This window comes from Candoia aspera, chromosome 6 (assembly GCF_035149785.1).
Source record: "Candoia aspera isolate rCanAsp1 chromosome 6, rCanAsp1.hap2, whole genome shotgun sequence".
NCBI classification, from domain to species: Eukaryota; Metazoa; Chordata; class Lepidosauria; order Squamata; family Boidae; genus Candoia; species Candoia aspera.
In genome coordinates, this window is record NC_086158.1 from 2,358,585 (window position 1) to 2,379,400 (window position 20,816).

A 20,816-nucleotide genomic window follows, 5' to 3' on the forward strand; every position below is an offset into this window, starting at 1 on the left:
GGAGAATGGGGATGAATAAGGTTAGCCAGAAAGGCTGCCCAGTCATAAACCTTAGTAGCAGTCTTAGATGGAAGAAAGAGGGTTCCCAGCAGGGTTGGAAAACTCGTGATGGCGGTTGCTACCATACAGCTAAAGCCTCACCCCTTTTTAGAGGTGCACATATAAGAAAGCGTGGGCCTTTGATCATGCGGTCAGAAACACCATCTTGTTTTTGCACACACACAGAGCATGGATATCATTGCTCTCCCCACCCCTCCAGACTGGCAAATTCCCGTGCTGCAGATCCAAAAGTCCGCCTCTTCTTCCCCTGCACCCCTAAATGGCTGTGTTCACATAACCTGGTTGCCCATTTCTGGATCTGCACATAAATCAATGGGGTAGGTGTGTACAGCATTAAGCCACAAGCAAGCTAAGTAAGGTTAACACTAACCAAGCCAGGTGGTATCACTGCAGCTGCTAGATCTTCACCTGGCCCAGTTAAGTGTCTTATGTGAACACAAAGAAACTGTTGTTGAATTGTATTGTATTCTGTACTATTAACATGCAGAACAAATTTAGTGCATGTTTGTCTACAAATGATTGCACTGGATTGGATTATGGGCCATCAAGTCAGTGTCGACTCTTAGCGACCACATAGATAGACCTTCTCCATGACAATTTGTCCCTAACCTGGTCTTTCAGGTCTCCCAGTGCTGCTGTCACTGAGTCCCTCCACTTTGCTGCTGGTCATCCACTTCTTCTTTTTTCCTTCCACCCTTCCCAGCATGATGGACTTATCAAGGGGGCTGGGTCTTTGCATTGATTGATGGATTGTGTTCTATCAAGTCAGTTTTGACTCTTAATGACCACAAAGATGGACCTTCTCGAGGATGATGTGTGTCCAGCCTGGTCTCCCAGTGGAGCCCCCCTCGCCATTGAAACTGAGTCCTGCCACCTTGTTCCTGGTCCTCCTCTTCTTCTCTTTCCTTCCACCTTTCCCAGCATCAGAGCCTTCTCCAGGGAGCTGGGTCTGAAGGAGGACCATTTGAGCCTGGCCATTTGTGCCCTGAGTGAGAACTCTGGGTTGGTTGGTTTGATGATCCATCAGTTTGTGTTGGCTGTCCATGGTCTTCTCAGGAGTGTTCTCCAACAGCAAAGTTCAAAGGCATCAGTGCTCTTCCTCTCCTGATTCTTCAAAGTCCAACTTTGGCTTCCAGACAGTGTCACAGGGAACACCACGGCTTGCACAGTTCTGATCTTTGTAGATAGAGATGCATCCCAGCATCTGAATATCTTCTCCAAGGCCACCGTGACTGCTCTACCAAGTGTTAGTCTCTGGCGTCTTTCTTGTCTGCTGGTTCCTTTACTTTTGATGGTTGATCCTAAAAGACCGAAGCTCCCCACCACTTGGATGATCCATTGATTTGCTTTCTTCATTGTCCATGGTCTTCTCAGGAGTGTTCTCCAACAGCAGAGTTCAAAAGCATCAATACTTTTCCTATCCTGCTTCTTCAGAGTCCAACTCTGGCTTCCTTTGAGGGTCACAGGGAATATCATTGCCTGCAGCTCACAAAAATATAGGCCTTTGCATGAAATTTGCTAGTCTGGGAAAGTACTACTCAGCTCCTAATTTTTGGCCCTCCACAGTAGCCCTCTGGAGATTTGCAGCCAGCTCTGCAGCCCTAAATACCCTCACCTCCCAATAGTCGGAAATAAATGCGTATCAACAGCGGTACAGATTCCAAAATGAGTCAGTGTCTGTCTCCTAATAAACATGCATGTAGTCTACATTCCCTGTGCTAATTATCCACCTCGTGGGTGGATAATTTCAGGCAAGGCTGAATCCCCGATCCTTTATAGACCATTCCTGAGTCTGGATGAGAATTCCTTGAGGCTGAGCCATTTAATGTTTTTCACAATTGCAGCTGCTGCTAAGTGCCCTCCAGATGTGATACCAAATTTAGCCATAGGGAGAGGATTTCATATTGCGTGAAAATGGGACTTTATTCCAGCAGGATTCACCCACTTGTAGGTAAAAATTACCTAATTTAAATTTACTGCTTTTTTTTCTTTTTAACTTGCTGCACTGTCGGACAGTGTTCTTCAGCTTTCTTAGCATAAAAAGCATCTCATTTTTCTCTGCTCCCGTTTTCTTCCTACCAAGGAAACACTGACTGCGATCACACAACTAAATCAAGTCAGTCAAAAATCTAGTATATTCATTTCCCCCAACACGCTGAACTTACTTTTGATTTTGGTTGGTTTCTTTGTGCTCATGTGTTATAGGTGCTCAACCTGTTTGGTTAATTTACAATTCAGTGAAATTGCTCAAACTCAGAAAGCTGGTTAATTTGGCAACCAGGTTAAATATGTTACAACTAGGGTTTTGTCTCTCTGGTCCAGAAGAGTGCAGGTGTATTTTAAATGGAAGGTTTTTGAGAAGGAAGATAGGGGCCACGTCTCAAAAATTAGCATCTGAGACGAGCAGAAAAATCTAAGTTACAGTTACATTGAATTAAAGTTGTCAGTGCTGTCGAGAAGAAAAGAATAATGCAAAACCATCAGAGTATAAAGCAGAGTCCTTGGGAATCCTATAGTAGTCTCTTCCACACCCGATCAGTTTGAGACTCCCTCCCTGCAGATTTGCACTTAATAAGTACACTTATTTCTAGAAGTACTTTAAATGCTGCACTGAGAACCGGGCCATGCTTCAGGAGCCAATGGCCTTGGTTTGCTGTCTGCACCTTCCCCATGGGTTAGCTTGATGGTCGTTTGTTGTTTATTCGTTCAGTCGCTTCCGACTCTTCGTGGCTTCACGGACCAGCCCACGCCAGAGCTTCCTGTCGGTCGTCAACACCCCCAGCTCCCCCAGGGATGAGTCCGTCACCTCCAGAATATCATCCATCCACCTTGCCCTTGGTCGGCCCCTCTTCCTTCTGCCCTCCACTCTCCCCAGCATCAGCATCTTCTCCAGGGTGTCCTGTCTTCTCATTATGTGGCCAAAGTATTTCAGTTTTGCCTTTAATATCATTCCCTCCAGTGAGCAGTCTGGCTTTATTTCCTGGAGGATGGACTGGTTTGATCTTCTTGCAGTCCGAGGCACTCTCAGGATTTTCCTCCAACACCACAGTTCAAAAGCATTGATCTTCCTTCTCTCAGCCTTCCTTATGGTCCAGCTCTCGCAGCCATATGTTACTACGGGGAACACCATTGCTTTAACTATGCGGGCCTTTGTTGTCAGTGTGATGTCTCTGCTCTTAACTATTTTATCGAGATTGGTCATTGCTCTTCTCCCAAGGATGAAGCGTCTTCTGATTTCCTGACTGCAGTCAGCATCTGCAGTAATCTTTGCGCCTAGAAATACGAAGCCTTTCACTGCTTGTACATTTTCTCCCTCTATTTGCCAGTTATCAATCAAGCTGGTTGCCATAATCTTGGTTTTTTTGAGGTTTAGCTGCAAGCCAGCTTTTGCACTTTCTTCTTTCACCTTCATCATAAGTCTCCTCAGTTCCTCTTCACTTTCAGCCATCAAAGTGGTATCATCTACATATCTGAGATTGTTAATGTTTCTTCCAGAGATTTTAACTCCAGCCTTGGATTCCTCAAGCCCAGCTTGTTGCATGATGTGTTCTGCGTACAAGTTGAATAGGTAGGGTGAGAGGATACAGCCCTGCCGTACTCCTTTCCCAATCTTAAACCAGTCCGTTGTTCCGTGGTCTGTTCTTACTGTTGCTACTTGGTCGTTATACAGATTCTTCAGGAGGCATACAAGATGACTTGGTGTCCCCATACCACTAAGAACTTGCCACAATTTGTTATGGTCCACACAGTCAAAGGCTTTAGAATAGTCAAGAAAACAGAAATAGATGTTTTTCTGAAACTCCCTGGCTTTTTCCATTATCCAGCGGATATTGGCAATTTGGTCTCTAGTTCCTCTGCCTTTTCTAAAGCCAGCTTGTACATCTGGCAATTCTCGCTCCATGAACTGCTGAAGTCTACCTTGCAGGATCTTGAGCATTACCTTACTGGCATGTGAAATGAGTGCCACTGTTCAATAGTCTGAACATTCTTTAGTGTTCCCCTTTTTTGGTATGGGGATATAAGTTGATTTTTTCCAATCTGATGGCCATTCTTGTGTTTTCCAAATTTGCTGGCATATAGCATGCATTACCTTGACAGCATCATCTTGCAAGATTTTGAACAGTTCAGCTGGGATGCCATCATCTCCTGCTGCCTTCTTATTAGCAATGCTTCTTAAGGCCCACTCAACCTCACTCTTCAGGATGTCTGGCTCTAGCTCACCGACCACACCGTCAAAGCTATCCCTGATATTGTTATCCTTCCTGTATAGGTCTTCCGTATATTCTTGCCACCTTTTCTTGATCTCTTCTTCTTCTGTTAGGTCCTTGCCATCTTTGTTTTTGATCATACCTATTTTGGCCTGGAATTTACCTCCCATGTTTCTAATTTTCTGGAAGAGGTCTCTTGTCCTTCCTATTCTATTGTCTTCTTCCACTTCCACGCATTGCTTGTTTAAAAATAATTCCTTATCTCTTCTGGCTAACCTCTGGAATTTTGCATTTAATTGGGCATATCTCCCCCTATCACTGTTGCCTTTTGCTTTCCTTCTTTCTTGGGCTACTTCTAGTGTCTCAGCAGACAGCCATTTTGCCTTCTTGGTCTTCTCTTTCTTTGGGATGTATTTTGTTGCCGCCTCCTGAACAATGCTGCCAACTTCTGTCCAGAGTTCTTCCGGGACCCTATCTACTAAGTCCAGTCCCTTAAATCGATTCTTCACCTCCACTGCATATTCCTTAGGAATATTAGTGAGCTCATATCTAGCTGATCTGTGGGTCTTCCCTAATCTCTTTAGTCTGATCCTAAATTGTGCAAGAAGAAGTTCGTGATCTGAACTACAGTCAGCTCCAGGCCTTTGTTTTTACCGACTGTACAGATGTCCGCCACCTTTGGCTGCAAAGGATGTAGTCAATCTGATTTCGGTGTTGTCCATCTGGGGAAGTCCATGTATAAAGCCGTCTCTTAGGTTGCTGGTTGATGGTCTGCAGTTATTTATTTTTTTGCCTTTTTTATTTAATTAAATAGAAAAAGAAAGGAGAAAGAAAGGAGCAAAACAACAACAAAAATATACATACGAGCGCTTCTCATACATGCATACGCATATTTAAAGTTTTACACAACAGTTTTAAGAAAGGATGACCATATTTCTGAAGTACTTTGGCCACATAATGAGAAGACAGGACACCCTGGAGAAGATGCTGATGCTGGGGAGAGTGGAGGGCAAAAGGAAGAGGGGCCGACCAAGGGCAAGATGGATGGATGATATTCTGGAGGTGACGGACTCGTCCCTGGGGGAGCTGGGGGTGTTGACGACCGACAGGAAGCTCTGGCGTGGGCTGGTCCGTGAAGCCACGAAGAGTCGGAAGCAACTGAACGAATGAACAACAACAACAAAATGACCGTATTTATCAACCCACAGTGTAGGTGGGTTACAATAGGTAATATACATCTGTATGTCACTTGTTCATAAGTTGCAAGTAATGTCAGGTTATAATAACAGAGAATATATGTAAGTGATCTCTCCGGCAGACAAGGCGGAAGGACATCAACGTGACTGGAACGCAGTACATCCAGAAAGCTAAAGAGTGGCTGGATGGTGCAGAACCCTACAGAGTCCTAAAGAAAAAGTATTGAAATTGGACGAGGAAACTGAGGAAATCCCCCTGTGATCTAGCCAAGAGAGGACAAATTATGAAAAAAGGACATTGGCATATGAACAGCTGTAGACCCACCCACCCACGTTTTTATGGATACACAAATCTGTCCACCTTTTGAGGTAGAACAGGTCAGGAAGCAGACACCATAAGGATTATTCAGGTTCGGTTGATAATTGGCTGTGATGACAGAATCTTGTAAGACCTAACAGCACTTCCTTCTCCCTCCCTCTTATACCAAAGAGGGTCAAGGCAGGACAATCTTGAGTTTCTTTCTCATGCCTTCCCGTTTTCCCAGGCTAAGTTCACGTTTTCCCACAGTTGCCATCTACAGTATCTTCTTCTAGGCTATCTTCATACAGCTCTATAAAACCAGACCTACTACTCTATTTTCTTGGCCGCCCGGGGTCTTCTCAGGAGTCTTCTCCAACACCAAGTTCAAAGGCATCGATGCTCTTCCTCTCCTGCCTCTTCAAAGTCCAACTCAATAATAAAGTAGCGTTCCTAGAATCTCCAGGGGTTGTTCCTTGACCTGGCCTAGCCTGAAGGGCTAACACCCAAGTATTTCCTTTTGATTCCCCATATGTCCTTCTCACCATGTGTTGCACAAAAACCCCATATATCCCATGAGCGTGAAAGTCTGCAAAGTGCTGGCTTGGCTTAGTGGTGATATAGTCTCTCTCTCTCTCTCTCTCACCATAATTTCTTCCACCATGAAAGCCAGTCCTTATTTTAGTATGTACCAGGCAGGAGCACTCCGTCCTATAAAGAACACTCTTCTGGCACATTAAGCATTACCCGGCAGGCACATGATTGGAAAAATAGCAAGTGTTTGTCAGGCACTCCTTGTTTATTCAAAGAACTTAAAATAATTGCTTCTTGACAAAAAAGAGCCTGCCAAGATTTAATTTTCCATGATAGCATGCTGAAGGGGGGAAGAATGGAATCACTTCTGGGTTGTGGTGTCTCCAGGCTCCCTTTCAGCCCCCCCAGCTTCAGATGACTCTTGTAGGGAGAAAGTTGGAACCCCTTCTTCTAGTGACCATGGACGTGGGGCATGTTAAGGTTTCCCTACTAACAGATTAAGCTACTATTATACCTAATCATTTGGCCGGGTGAAAGGTTGCAAGTGATTGTCTCCTCTCACGTGCTTCATGCAAAATAGCCTGGGGGAGGACCTGCCCGGACTTGTTCTCACTTCTTCTTTTTCTCTCTGCTGGAAATGTAGCTCAGCAAGGCTTGCTCCAAAAAGGGAGCTAGGTCCTTTAAATGTTTTGCTTTTGTTTTTGCTTTCTGTAAATAAATTATTTTTATAGAAATGCTTGGTGTGTGACTTTTTTGACCTCTCCTGGGCTAAAGGCTTTCCCAGCATCTGCAACAGGTTATGGGCCCAGTAAACAACGCAGTAAAACCCAGAGAGAAAAGAGAGATCAACTCCACACCTCATGCACAATTTAAAGGCAGGTAGCAAAGACCTGTGAAGATTTTCTTTGGAGCCACCTGGAGATTTTCCAGCAACTGCCGGTCTGCAGGACTTAGAAGCTAGCTGAGGTGACTTGCAAAAGAAGGAAGAAGCCATGGCTACCTCCCAGCCCTCAGCGATGCCTCTGGAGCGCCTATCAGAGACCAACTATTTGAATTGGGCCCTGAAGATGGAGATGTATCTTCGCAGAGAGAATCTTTGGCTGCCAATTGGTGAGCAAACCCCCCAAAATCCCAGTGCTGAATGGCTTAGGCAGGATGAGCGGGCTAGAGCCACCATTATCTTGGGAGTTGAGGACAATCAGCTAGTCCACGTGCGAGGCATGCAGTCTGCAAAGCAACTTTGGGACGCTTTGAGAGACTTATATGTAAAGGCAACAGCAGGGAGTAAAGTTACTCTGACGAAAAAGCTGTACAGAGCCTACCTTGCAGAAGGAGATAGCCTTCCTGAGCACCTGCATTATATTCAGCAGCTGTTTGTTGAGTTGCAGGAGAGAGGAATGGAATTTACACCTCTCACAAAATCCTATATCCTCCTGTCCTCACTGAATGCAACATGGGACACGCTGATTTGTACCCTGGAGGCTATGCCTGAAGCAGACCTCACCCCATCGTATGTTACACAGCGCTTACTCGCTGAATGGGAGAAGAGAGAGGAAAGATCCCCCCCCATCTCTTCTGGAAAGCTGCAAGACCAGAAAATGAGGGAAAAGAAGGGAAAGGAACCTGAGGCCACAGCACTAGCCAGCCAGCGATGCTTCACTTGTGGTTCAGCTGGACATTTGCAAAGAGACTGTGCCATGAGACCCAAGAGTAGAAAGACAGAGCAGAAGAACACAAGGGCAACACAGAAGAAGGCTCTTCAGACAACCCAAATTGCACAGGTTGCTGAGAAGGGTAATTCTGATGTATGGGTGTTAGATTCTGGGGCCAGTTGTCATTTATGTAATTGTAAAAGCTCTTTTGTGTCACTGTCTAAAACTGAAAGACAAAGTGTATCTTTGGCTGATGGGTCTGTCACCAAAATTATGGGACAAGGTGACTTGTATTTATCCTGCTTAGGAGAAACTGTAAAAGGTGTGTTGTATGTGCCAAATTTACAATCAAACCTTTTATCTGTGGCACAATTGGCTGCAACAGGGTATATCATAACATTTAAGAAAAATGGTTGTGAGATACGTAAAAATGGGAAATTGTGTGCTACTGGTATGTTAAAAGACTCCTTGTACATTGTGCAAAATGCAAGGAAGCCAAGCTGCAAGGCTGCAGTTGGCAACACACCATATCATGACCAATGTGTACACCTGATGCACAGGAGACTTGGTCATGCTAATATCAAGTATATAGCACAAATGCCACAGCTGTGTGCTGACCTAAAGATAAAACCCTGTGCTAAATACTTAGATTGTGTAGTTTGCAAAGAATGCAAAACACTAAAAGCTCCTGTGAGTAAGCACAGTGACAGAGTTACAACTAGACCTTTGGAAATTGTACACTCTGATATTATTGGTCCTTTTGCTCCAAGTCTTGGACAAGCAAGGTATGCAATGACCATCATTGATGATTTCTCAAGATACACATTTATCTACATCTTAAAACATAAAGATGAGGCATTTGAGAAATTTAAAAGTTTTGTGACATGGGCAAATGGAAAATTCCCTAGGCCTGTATCTGCACTCCAATGTGATAGAGGAGGAGAATACCTTTCTCACAAATTCAGAAGGTTCCTAGTGGAAAAAGGGATAGAACAAATTCTTTCTAACCCGTACACCCCTCAGCAAAATGGTGTTGCTGAAAGAAAGGGCAGAACCTTGCAAAATGCGATGGAATGCATGTTAAAAGATTCACGATTATGTTTTAAGTTCTGGGGAGAAGCTTTATCAACTGCTTGTTATGTTCAGAACAGGTTGTATAACTCTATGATTCAGGACACTCCATTCCATTTGTTTTATGGTGTGAAACCAAAGGTAAACCATCTTAGAGTGTTTGGTAGCACTGCATGGGTTCACATTCCAAAACAGCAGAGAAGGAAAGGAGGCCCCACAACAAAGAAAGCCATCTTTGTTGGCTATGAACAAAGCCAGAGGAGCTACAGGTTCATAATGGGAGAGAAATTAATAATTAGCAAAAGCGCTTCTTTTGCTGAACAAAACTGGGGGAGATTAAATTCTAGCTCTCCAGTTGAACTGACCACCACAAGAGAACAGCAAGGACTTGCTGATGGTGATTTTTTGCCTGATGAGGACATTAAACCAGAAAAGCAAACTGAAGATCTGTCTGATGAGACAGATGCTTCTCAGGAAAGTGATAGGAGTCAAAATTTAAGCCCTGTATTACCTCGCAGATCTCAGAGGAGTAATAAAGGCGTTCCTCCATCACGTTTTCAGGCTGAAACAGTAAAGGCTTTTCACATATTCACAGAACCTGAGTCTTTAGAACAAGTGAATGCTTTACCACCTGAGATTGCACAAAATTGGCATTCTGCCATGCAACAGGAATTAGCATCCTTGAAAGAAAATAAAACATGGAAACTGGTAAATCTACCTCCCAATGAACGCTGTCTGGGTTGTAGGTGGGTTTTCAAACTGAAAAGGGATGCTGATGGCAAAATCCAAAAATATAAAGCAAGGTTGGTTGCAAAAGGGTTCACTCAAAGGAAAGATTTAGACTTTGACAAGACTTTTGCACCAGTTACTAAAGGTGAATCAATTAGATTACTGTTAAAAGTTGCTGCACTCAAGGGAATGTCAGTTAACCACTATGACATTCAAACTGCATTTCTCTATGGTGATTTAGACCACAGATTATACATGCAGCAACCCCCTGGCTATGAAAAAGGGGAGAATCTAGTCTGTGAACTGCAGAAGTCAATCTATGGGTTAAAACAAGCTGCTAGATCCTGGAACCAAAAAGTAGATGAAAAACTGCAGAATTTTGGTTTTGAAAAAGGAAAAGCAGATCCCTGTGTATATATGAAGAAGGACAAACAAGGCTGTATGTATCTGTGCATTTATGTTGATGATTTGCTGCTATTCACATCAACAGAAAAACAAAGGCTTGATTTTGAAGCCTGCATAAAAAGCCATTTCATATTAAAAAGCCTTGGAGTTGTGACCAATTACCTAGGTTTGGAAAAACACAGGAAGAAGAATGGTAGCTTTCTGTTAAACCAAAGGGGAGATAATGGTAATGTGAATGGAAAGACACATAAAGTCAGAGAAAATTGGTTTGCATCTTAATCTGTAGTGTAAAAAGGGGAGTGTTAAGGTTTCCCTACTAACAGATTAAGCTACTATTATACCTAATCATTTGGCCGGGTGAAAGGTTGCAAGTGATTGTCTCCTCTCACGTGCTTCATGCAAAATAGCCTGGGGGGAGGACCTGCCCGGACTTGTTCTTCACTTCTTCTTTTTTTTCTCTCTGCTGGAAATGTAGCTCAGCAAGGCTTGCTCCAAAAAGGGAGCTAGGTCCTTTAAATGTTTTGCTTTTGTTTTTGCTTTCTGTAAATAAATTATTTTTATAGAAATGCTTGGTGTGTGACTTTTTTGACCTCTCCTGGGCTAAAGGCTTTCCCAGCATCTGCAACAGGGCACGCTCTTTCACCTCCAGGCAAGAGTGGTCCCACCTCGTATCAAGGCTGTGGAACAGGGACGTCCTCAGGGCCAGGACAGTCACACCATCCAGGCTGCCATCTTGAATTTTGGCCACACCCTGTGGACAGCCGTGCTGTGGAACCTTTGCCACCCCGATGGGTAATTTTGTTGTCAAAGCAGTGGCATCAGCACTGCCATTAGGTGGGTCTCTCAAAGGAAATTATGGGTTGGGCTGGATCACCGCTCACTTTTCATCTCAGTCCAGGATATTGGAATAGGTTTGGGGTGGACCAGCCAGAATGGATCTGGAGAACTGATCAGCAGCCTCTGGGCAGATAGCTCATTTTGGGCAATATCAGCCCCACCAGGTAGACCAGACCAGGAAATCAACTCTACAGGAAGGCTAAAGCTCCTTTTATTGACTATAAGAACAGAATCTTGCAAGTCTGGTTGTGTGGGGCTCCTCCTTCTCCTCCTTATCCCTCAGTGAATCTGGGAGGGTTCTGCCTGAGCCACTTCTGAACATTATCTCTGGACCCTGGTCTTAAAAAATGCTTCAGCCCCTTTTTCCCAGGTAATGGTTCCTTCATATGTCCATCAAGGTCATCTTCCTTACGCTCTACAGCAATGTTCCTCAACCTCAGGCACTTTAAGATGTGTGGACTTCAACTCCCAGAATTCCCCAGCCAGGGTAAGAATTGCCCCAAAAGGAAATCTGTAACCTGAGGCCAACCCACATTCCTTTGATTTCCAGTCATTAGAGGCAGGCTCATCCAGTGTCTGGGGGGAAAGGTAGGACTCTAAGGTCTTACAGAAGACCAAGAGAGTCAATTATAAATAAGCAGCAGATAAATAAGTAAATTCTCCCTTGTCTTCTGAGGAAGAGACAGAGGCCCTGCAGGCTGACAGGGGAAAAGGGAAGGCATGCTCTCTAGGTACAGAGCTAGGCTGCTGGCGTTCTCTGTCCCATGTCAGCGATGCTGCTGACTGCAGCTATGCTGGTGCTACAGCCCATGGGTGGCTCTCATGCTGCAGCTCAGGAAGGGATTAATCCAGTTCTCCACTAGGCAAATCCAGGACAAGAGACTATCAGGCCAGCCAATCTGCAGGAAGAGGAGGAGCTGGGGTGGAACTGGTTGATGCCTCATTTTCAAAATGCCCATTTTAATCCTTGACTTACAACCATTTGTTCAGAGACTGTTCGAAGTTATGTTGGCACCGATAAAAGTGACTTATGACCAGTCCTCACACTTATGACCGTCATGTGTTCCCATGGTCATGTGATCAAAATTCAGGCACTTGGCAACCAGTACATATTTACAATGGTCCCAACATCCTGGGGTCATGTGATCACCATTTCCGACCTTCCCGGCTGGCTTCCAACAAGCAAAGTCAGTGGGGGAAGCTAGATTCACTTAACAACCATGTGATTTGCTTAACAACTGTGGCAAAAGGTCATAATATTGGGCGTGACTCTCTTAACAACTGCCTCACTTAGCAACAGAAGTTCTGGTCCCAATTGTGGTCATAAGCTGAGGACTACCTGTATTTGTATACAGGGTCTCTCCAGTGCCTTGTATCCAGGAGCATCCTCAAGGTATGGTCAAAAAAGTCAAGGTGGTAACCATGGTGGTGCAATCGAAGCTCCTCCTGCTTTTTATGTGCGATGCTAGCCAAAACCTTAGCAATAGAATCCTTGTCAATTAAAACAAATAGCAGCTGGGAGGGAAAAAGTGACAAAATTTTATGGTGGGTCCTAGGCTGTTTTGACCCAAGGTACTTAACTTCCTTAATGAATTAACCTAGTTTCTGGATTCGCACAAGACCTTGGACTGTAATCTCAGTCTATCATGATGCAGGTTTAAGAGCATTGTTTCCACAAGACCCTTAATCCAGTTAGCCACTCGCTCATTCAGATTTCCTGACTGCTGGTTCACTAGCACACAACCACATTGACCAGGTCAACAATTGCTGCCTAGGAACAGAGACCCCCCACCTGCTGTCTCCAGGAACTGCTCACTACCTGCCATGAGTAAGGATGGCGAGCAGGGGGCTCCCATCCAGGCTGTCAAGCGCATGCGTAGCACTGAGGAATTGGTCAGCCATTCAAAGAGACACAGATCGGGACCGCCTTAACCCTTGGGGGTTATATGTCTGGGTTTTCCCACGCTTCTTCAGTTTGTTAGGATTGATGTCCTAACAGCCAGGAAACACACTGAGACAAGGAACTGGTCTCTAATGTTTATTGCTAGTACTTAACAGGAATCCTAACAAACTGAAGAAGCGTGGGAAAACCCAGACATATAACCCCCAAGGGTCAAGGCGGTCCCGATCTGTGTCTCTTGGAATGGCTGACCAATTCCTCAGTGCTACGCATGCGCTTGACAGTCTGGGTGGGAGCCCCCTGCTGGCCATCCTTACTCATGACGCTACCTAAGACCAGGGCAGCACTGCCAGGTCTTCATGGCATCATTTAGACCCTTCCTCATTGGCCAGGCAGGCAGCAATAGGCGTGGCTTGGTGGCTACAGTCAATCAGTGTTCCAGCATTGATCCAACCTGAGTTCCAGGATAGAGAAACTCCCATTTCCAGCTACTGTTTCTCTCCATCTCTCTTCCTTGGTGGATCAGGTAGGCAAACAGATGGTGGACAGGTTTCAGGTGTTCCTGGTGCTACAGACTAGGTGGAGTTGGTACCTTGTGCCTGATTAGGCTTAGAGGTACAGGTAGTCCTCGACTTACGACCACAATTGGGACCAGAACTTCTGTTGCTAAGCAATGCAGTCATTAAGTGAGTCTCACCCGATTTTACGACCTTTTTTGCCATGGTTGTTAAGCAAATCACATGGTCATTAAGCGAATCCGGCTTCCCCCATTGACTTTGCTTGTCGGAAGCCCCCTGGGAAGGTCGCAAATGGCAATCACGTGACCCCGGGATGCTGCAACCATCGTAAATATATGCCGGTTGCCAAGTGTCTGAATTTTGATTACGTAAGTGCAAGGACTGGTTGTAAGTCACTTTTCTCAGCACCGTTGTATCTTCTAACGGTCATTAAACTAATGGTTGTAAGTCGAGGACTACCTGTAGAAGAAACTCCTCAGCAATTAGTTGACTGGGACATCTGACCCCTTTTAGCAATCCCATAACTCTTTCCCTCTCATAACTTGCAGGGAAGTCTGTTGTGGGAACATGGCCAGTGTTTTCTCTCTCCAGCTAGCAGGAAATATCATAGCTCAGGGATGTGAGGAAGGATGAACAAAGAGGAGGAGGAAGGTGGATTTGGCCCAGCTCTGCCATTTTCTAATCTCTTTGTCTACAAACCAGGGAAGGCAGCAAGTGTTACTGGCATCTGCTCTTTGTGGATGGATCACCCAGCTCGTCCTGATGCAACATGTGCCATTAGCTCCATAAATTCACTCACTCCTGGCAGTAAAACTCCACAGCTCCTCATGGAAACTATTCAGGGCACCGGGTGCTCAGTGAAGATGTCCGCAGCTAGTTAAAAATAAATCCCAAGCAACGTTGTCTTTTGAGGGTGGTGCTCTTCAGATATTTTTCACCAGCAACATGCTTGTTGCAAGGGGTCGTCGCTCTCACGTCTCCCATGGCCATGGAAGTTCCCACCAGGGCTTCAGCAGGCCCAGCAACAAGACGCGACCCAGAAGATGAAGGAGTCTTTGGGTCTTAGCTGGAAATAGCTGGGGGAACTAAGACCCTTCCAACCAAAACCAAATCTTGTCCCAGGGCAATATTGCTCTATTTGGGCAAGATTCATCCCAGTTTTGCTCACAGTTTTGTTCCAAGATCATGTCGTCCAGGAATGCCAAGTCCGTGTTTCCCAACTGTCTCCATACGTCTGGAGGACACCAGTTTGCCAAAAGCCCTCTAATGCACTGAAAAAGTAGATGGCCCTTGACATGGAGGGGATCGTGCTGGTCCATTCAGGCTCCCTCCTTGTGAATGAGAACTCTGGTGCACGCAGCACAAGAGGCTAAACTTGGGTGGGATGGTTTGAAGTTCAGCATGTTGTGGGAACCCAGCTGCTACCTTAGCCTGTTGTCTGAACCAGACCATCATATTAAGCCACTGTATTGGGGCATGGCTTGCAATAGCCACATCTCTGTACATGAGCACATAAGAACACAAGCTGTGCCCTGCTGGATGGGACCCCTGGCCCACCTCGCCCATCAGCCTGTTCTCCCAGTGGCCCACCAACTGCCTGAGGAAGCCCACTGCTCCCCCAGGAGATGGCCTTCAGGGGCAGCCCCGTGCCACCAAGGCTACGAGCCACGGATCCCCAGGACCTCCATGAATTGCTCTAACCCTTTTTGAAACCAACCAAACAGGTAGCCAGCACTGCATCTTGTGAGCGTGAATTCCAGAGCTGAATTATGAATTAGCCTTGGAAGTGGGGAAGAAAACAGAGGGAAAGGAAGAAAGACCATGTCTGTATTTTTGTTAGGAAAAATAGCACAGTCACCAGCTTTGGGCCAGATCAGGCAGTAGCATTTAAAGGACCTTGACTGTTCAAGAAAAACCTAATCATGATCAGATCTGGTTAATATTTAGATAGCTGACCATCACAAAATCCTGGAGCTGTAGATTAGGCTGGGAAGCTGAAAAAAAATGTACTTGGGCCACAAGGATCATCCAGTCCAACCCTCTTCATTGGAAAACCAAGGAAACCATGGTTGAGAGGTGGCTCTCCAGCCTTTTCTTAAAACCCTCCAGAAATCGTAAACCCACAAGCTCTGTAGGCTGACTGTTCTATGATGAAGATTTTCCTTAAGTTTAAAGGAAATCTAGGTGGCTCCAACTTATACCCCTTACTTCTGTTCCTAGTTTCTGTGGCCATGAAAAAGAGTTTTTCACTGTCTTTTCGTCTGTGGGTTCCCTTGAGGTCCTTGAATACTGATATCACGTCTTCCCTCCATCTTCTTTTCATCAGATGGAAGAGAATCCAACTCATTCCAATGGAGTTGAGGAACACCTCCTGGTGCATCACAGACATGGATCAGAAGTGCTTGTCATCACTTAGGATGGTGCCATCTGGCTCTGATAGTGGTGACCAGTCATGCTAAGCTTGTCTCTACCTTGTGGAGCCATCAGCCAGGGCAGAAAGCCCCTTCTGATTCACGGGCTGGGTGGAGTGGGGCAGGGACCAACCCAGTTCCTTTCTTGTCAGTTCTGACAGAGTCAATGCTCTGTTTTTGCAGAATTGTCAAGGCCAAACAGCCCAAACCTCATTCCCAGGTGGGGGCAAAATAATTATCCTGAATGTGGTTGATTAGAAAGCTTAAGCCATCCAAGTTTGCTGCATCCTGGGAAGTGAATTTTCAGAGGCAGTTGTCTCCTTTCAAGGCAAGGGCCTTCTTCACTCTTTCCGGCCATGGTTGAGTGCTGCTGTCCAACTGCTCAAGGTTTAACCTCCATTAGACAGTGATAGGCAAGGAATTGAAAGCTGTCTAGTTCTAAATGCCAACCATGCTGACACCAGAGATGTGGCTGCAGAGGCTGATGTTGGCTGAGCTCAGCAACATGCCTCTCAGATCAGTTAAAGAGGTACCAGATGGATCTGGAAAGCATAAAAAGCCGAGCAAGCTGTTAGACTTCTCTGAGACTTTGCCTGTTGAACACATTTCAGCCTATTTAAGAGTTGAGGGTTTAATATATTCTGCTAACCCAGGATACTGTTAACTTGGTCCTCAGGTTAAGGGTTTATGTAAATGCAGCCAATGTTACGAAGATACCAAGCCACCAGGCTAAGCTCAGGATTGACCATGGCGGGTGGGGGCAAGGCTGTCCATGAGTTGAAGCCGATTTCCCAGTGGTGAGACCTGAAACCCTTCAATTCAGAAGTTCTCAGCCCCTTTCTAAGGGAGTACCCCATCCCCAAGGGGGCAGTTCTTCAAGGACACATCGCAACAGTGGTGGCCATGGGCATTAGTGCATGGACCCCAAGCCCAAATGGGTGGTCACTAATTCCATCCCTTACTTATGCCTGTTTTCCCTCCTTCTCTTTCTGACACCCCCCCCCTCTTTTTTCTCCCCTGTAGAACAGTGTTTCTCAACCTTGGGAACTCGAAGGGGTGTGGACTTCAACTTCCAGAATCCCCCACACATCTTCAAGTTCCCAAGGCTGAGAAACACTGCAGTGGAACCTTGAAACGAGATGCTGGGGCCCATTTGGCCCTCAGGTTCCAAGTTGCCCACCTCCTCTTCCAGGTAGGAATGCTACAGACTGAATCTGGGTCTTCCTGCGTGAGAAGTCACCGCTGAGCCACAAAGCTGGGTGGCTCGATCCCAACTGATGATGGGGCCAAAAGTCCACAAGTACTTGAAGGACCAACTGAAGAAGATCTGTGTCACGCTGGTGCAGCTTATGGCCACGGCTTCCTTGCCATTAGGTCCCCCTTGCCTTGAACAAAGGATTGCTCCTTGATCTTCTTCTTGGTCTTTGTCTGGTTTTGCGTTTTGATCAGGTGTCTAAGAGAGAAAAAAACCAGTCCAAATGGAAGTTAAGGGTACATTAGAAGGGTAGTAAAAAACAGCTGGTAATGAAAGGAAACAAATGCACTCTTAGATGCAGGTAGTCCTCGCTTAAGAACCACAATCAGGACTGGAATTTCAGTTGCTAAGTGAAGTGGTCATTAAGCAAATCCGACCCGGTTTTATGACCTTTTTTGTGGTGGTTATTCAATGAATCACTGCAGGCATTAAGTAAACCACATGGTTGTTAAGTGAATCACGCTGTTCCCCATTGATTTTGCCTGCCAAAAATGGCGATTACGTGACCACATAAAGCCGTGACAATCATGAATGCGATGCAGTTGCCCAGCGCCCAAATTGCGATCGTGTGACTATGGGGACACAGTGACGGTCTTAAGTGTGAGGACCAGCCGAAAGTCAGTTTTTCCAGCACTGTCGTTAAGTCTGAACCCTCACTAAATGAATGGTTGTTAAGTGAGGACTACATATTCTGGTTGCTGAGGAGTGACAGTGGCAGGGGGAGTGTGGCTGGTCTCATGAGATTTTCAAGTGCATCCAGTTGGCCCAGATTCAGGAGTCCGGGAGAGATGGGCCAAGGCCTTGATCTAGCTCCAAAGCTCTCCTGTTGTTCTTAGTAAGTCACAAAAAAAATTGAACCAAGGTAACTACTAACCAAGCTTAACCGGTCATGCCACTGAAGCAATTAATTAAGGATGTTCTGTTAACCCAGCTATTCTTGGACAAGTGGAAGGTGAGATCAAAATCCTTGGTGAAGTGCTGCAGAAGCTCCAGAGATCCTCTAGTAGGTTCAGATCAAGTTCTTTGCCCATCTTTGTCAAGGACTGGCTGAGCAAAATAATCTTCGGTAGTTATCTTGAGCTTGGCATCCACCATTACTGGGGGCAAGGGGGGCTCAAAGGGTAGAAAATCTTTCCGCAGAAAATGGAAGCATGGAGATACACAGATAATGACCACAATCGGGATCAGAATTTTGGTTGCTAAGTGAAGCAGTCATTAAGCAAATCCAACTCAATCTTATAGCCTTTTAAGGCTGTTGTTAAGCGAATCACCATGGGTGTTAAGTGAGCCATGTGGTCATTAAGGGAATCACATGGTTCCCCATTGATTTTGCTTGCTGGAAGCTGGCCGGGAAGGTTGAAAATGGTGATCACATGACTGTGGGATCCTGCAACGGTCATAAATGTGAAGCGGTGGCCAAGTGCCCAAATTGTGATCGCATGACCATGGGGACACTACAAAGCCTAAGTGTGAGGACTGGTCATAAGTCAGTTTTTCCAGCACTATTGTAAGTCTGAACCATCACTAAATGTACGGTTGTTAAGCGAGGACTACCTGTACAGACAGAGTGGATCGCTAAGAGCGGCCTTCCTGGTGGTCTTAATCTCCCTGGGGACTGATGAAAGAGCAGCATGAAAAATGGGGGACAAGTTGTGTCTGAGGCCTCCGCCTCTATTGAGGGAAGGATTTCCCACTTTGGCATGAATGGATTCCTTAACGCCTCTCTCAAACCACCTCTCAGTCCCCAGGGAGATTAAGACCAGGAGGAAGGCCACTCTTAGCGATCCACTTGGGGAGGAACAAAGGATCCAGGAGTAAGACGTCCCAAAGGCAATCCACGCCTCCATGGCCCAATCAACAGCCATTCAGGGGCAGGGACAATGCAGCCACCCTGGAAGACATATACGGGGTCCCTCACCAACCTTTGCCCAGACTGAAGAAGCTGCTTGGGCAAGCAGCGAAGCGTTTCTACCAAAAAGAAAGAAAGAAATCCAGCTGCCATGACTCAACCTGCAGGTCATCCCCATACTTCACCAAGCTCCAGTGGTTGTATAAATCTTAAGCATTTTCTAAAAACTGGACCTTCTTCTCTTTGTCTTGTCTTCCCCAGCCAGCAATTCCCACTGATAACAGACTTTCCAGTGAATTGTTTGATGTTTGTAGCCATTTATTTACTTATTCCTTTTTTGTATATATTTTTCCTATTTTTGTTGCGATCTGCTTCAGAACTTGCTAAAGAGGAGATGAGCTCTATGATCGTGTGGTCTTGTCTTGTTTTCAAAAAGTTAGTTAGTTTCAAGGATGACCTGGAACCAGACCTGGTTAATTGTAGTTAACTATAGTTAATTAATTAACTATAACTAATAATTAAGTAGTTAATTGTAGTTAATTATAAATTGTATTTATAATAAAGCGATTGTGGAAATATTGACCCCGTTTACAAGGATAAAGCTATAGGAAGTGCTCCGGAATTTCAAAGGTTGCCAAATAAATCTCTGCACCAAAGTTTTCTTTTCAATTGTTTCCTTATTTAGGAAGTGATGATTAATAGGTGGGAATTTGGGGTAAGGTCCTATTGCTGAGTTTGACAAACTCTCCTAGGGTTCACCTGTATCTTCTGGTACACAACAAACTGTCCCCCCGTTGATCTTGTCCTCTTCTGCGTGTGGTGCAAGATCAGTTCCGACTCTTGTACTCAATGCAGATTTTATCTGTATTTTATGTTGCTGCAGGATAAGTGTAAAGTTCTTTTGCCGGGTAGAACTTTTTGTTTGTTTATTTTACTGTGGATTTGCAAATCCACAGTAAATTCTCTGCAAATAAGAATTCAAGAAAATTGCAAGAAAATCCAAAGCAGCAAAGAACAACAGGAACAAAAAGAACACAGGCACACACACACCATCATGAAACTTTTCATTTTTAATTGTTTTCAACTGGATTGTGCAGTATCAAGCTTTGGCCAAACACAGCGAAGCAAAATAAATAAAATTGTTGATGTTACACGCTTTCCGGGACCAATAATAAAATTCCTGCCTGCTTTAAAACTTAGCAAAACGCACAAAAGAATGTAACCTTCAAACATTGGCTTGAGGAAAGACCGTTTTATCTGTTCTGGGCCTGCATCACTTCTCTTGAGTGTTTCTCTTTGCTGTCAAACCAAAACTGCCACTTATTTTTAAATCCTCTTTTGTTCCTTTTTTTGTTTTTTTAGCAGTTTTCAAAGGATGTGCCAGTTAACATATTGGACAGCGTATCACCACGTAATGTACTATTTTTCTGCTATGACAGTTTGCAAACTGGTGCCCCCAGAGGAGGTGGGATGCAGCAAACTCTTTCTTAACATTGCACAACTTTTTTTACCTGCCATGGGTGTCAAAGGAGGGGTGCATTGTGCTGTTTGGTGGTTCCTCTGGTGTTAATCCTGGTGTTGATTTTTGCATATCTGGGTGTTGGTTGCTGGTGAGGGGGTGTGCTGGTCTTTTGGCTTTTCTATTGTCTCTTCTGAATGGTATGTAAATGTGGTTTACCTCTATGTGTCTGTTGATGGCTGCTTTGTCTGAGTGCCAGGCTTCCAGGAATTCTCTGGCGCTTTTGGATTTCGCTTGGTTTAGGATGCTCACCGTTTCCCAGTTGAAACTATGGTTGAGTCTGTCCATGGGTTGTGAGACTGAGGAGTTTTCATCATGTCTTCTGACTGCTTGTTGGTGTTTGTGGATGCGCTCTGCTAGTCTTCTGCTTGTCT